This window comes from Penaeus chinensis, chromosome 40 (assembly GCF_019202785.1).
Source record: "Penaeus chinensis breed Huanghai No. 1 chromosome 40, ASM1920278v2, whole genome shotgun sequence".
Lineage (NCBI taxonomy): Eukaryota > Metazoa > Arthropoda > Malacostraca > Decapoda > Penaeidae > Penaeus > Penaeus chinensis.
In genome coordinates this window covers 12320752-12323251 of record NC_061858.1, presented here as the reverse complement: position 1 = coordinate 12323251, position 2500 = coordinate 12320752, and positions in this window count along the sequence as shown.

The following is a 2500-nucleotide window of genomic DNA, read 5'->3' as shown; positions in this document are numbered from 1 at the left end:
TAACAACAGTTATGATAATACTATTGTTAATAAGATAGAAACAATTAAAATGTACACAACAATGATAATAATGATATTGATAATGTTAATGTCATCATAATCATAACCAATCTCACCACTTCTTGCGGTTTGCTTCACACGCCCAGAGGAATATGAGCAACATACCACTCACTAATATGCCTAATATGCTCGTCGCTTTTCCGCCGCCGGCTTTAGATCTCCGGCGTGGCAAAGGACCTTCGACTGTAATTAGAAGGGAATTATGCCTCAGACGGGGCAGCTGGATTAATTATCCTGTTTCGAATAACTGGAGTATACCTTCAAGGCAGAGAATGTGGGGCGAGCAATGCTTGCCAAGAACTACTACTTAAATATTAACTTTAATTGAACTTGAGTACGCCCATATGTCTGTCTGTCTGTCCATCCATTCATCCATCTATTCTCTATCTATCCATGCAAATATATACGTATTCAGACATACGTACCTACACACATGCGCATATATGCATACTCATATCTATCCATTCAACTATCGATGCACACAAAATGCATATGTGCGCATATGTGTTTCCTTTGTATGGTAATCATTACCCTCTGTTAGTACTGCCTCTGCTTCTTATTAACTATTAGTTGGGAGACGCATTTATCATACCAGCTTATTAACAGGCACGTAACACAACATAAAGAAAACAAAACATCAAATGTAATATAATGATAAATTATTGAAAGTACACCATGGTAATGAAGAATATGACAGTTAATCAACGCCAATAAATATCAGTCCAAATCATTCCCACAGAAATATGATAATATAAAATTCCCAAATAAATAAATAAAAAGTTCAACCAACCTTATAAGGTGTATTTCAGTGCTCTAAAATACACAACGGTTGTGTAATGATTATTGTTTTACTGATCAGGTTATAGAAAAAATGAATAGGAGCATCTTATACTTTTGGTGTTTTAGAATTGTATTTAAGTTGCATTGTAACATTAAAACACTTGAATGTTTGTTTCTAAATGCGTTAAACCAGAATTGAGTTAGTTTGTTGTCCTATCAATGTTTGTTGACAATTTTGCTTTCAGAATTGCCTTTAAACGTTAGGTGCAATCAGCTGATCCTACGTACTATCCGGGATGTGCAAAATGCAGGTGGCCTCGTCGTTGCTTCACGCCTCACGGGTTATTATTGTTGTTGCTATTATTATCACCATTATTATACTTTTTATTCTTATGATGAAGATGATGTGATGTGATGTAATGTGATGAAGATGGAATGGTGATGATGATGATGATGATGATGATGATGATGATGATGATGATGATGGCAATGATGGTGATAAACATGATGATGATTATTGCTATTCTTATTATTATTATTACCATTACTTTTCCTTATCATTACTATCATTATCATGATCATTATTTTTTCTTTTACTATTATTATTATTATTATCATCATTATTATTATCAGTATTATTATTATCACCATCATCATCATCATTATCATCATCATTATTATTATTATCACTATCATTGTCTCATTATTGTTATTATTATTACTATTATTATTATTATTATTATTATTATTATTATTATTATTATTATCGTTATCATCATCATTATTATGATTATTATGATTATTATGATTATTATGATTATTATATTTATTATTGTTATTATTATTATTATTATTAATATTAATATTAATATTGTTATCATTATTATTATCATTATTGTTATTACCATTATCATTATTATCAATATTATCATTATCATAATCATCATCGTCATTATCATTGTTATTATCACTATTATTATTATTGTTATCATTATTTCTATTATTGTTATTATTGTTATAATAATAATAATAATAATAATAATGATAATAATAACAATAATAATAATGATTATTATTATCATTATCATTATTGTTATCATTATTGTTATTAGTATTATTATAATTATTACTATAGTTGTTGTTGTTCTTACCATTACTACTGCTACTACTACTATTACTAGTAGTAATACTGCTTTTATTATTATTGTTATTATAACTATTGTTATTATCATTATTATTATTTTTATGACGATGATGAAGATTATTATCATTATAACTATTTGTTTTCCTTGTTATTTATGCTCGTCTTTGTTGTCATCTTCATCCTGGTCCCTAGTAAATACGCCCGCCCTCGACATCCACACGTCCTCGAAGGTCTCGCACAGGTCCTCCTTGACTTCGCACTCGTCCAGACTTCCTCGTAGTCCTCGTCCAGGCCTAACTCGGCGGCTTACTCGCCCAATGCACATGTCCGCAGATCACGTCCAGGTCCTTCTCGGCTGCGTGCTCTTACAGACGTCCTCGCAATCTTCATCACGGGCGTCCAGCAGGAAGCATCTCCGGGCGGCTGATAGCTGCGCTGACGAGCTCCTGGAGTTTGACTGGATCTGCGGCGTCCAGGCAGGCAGCGCCCGTCACAGCATCATGGGGCGAGTGGTAC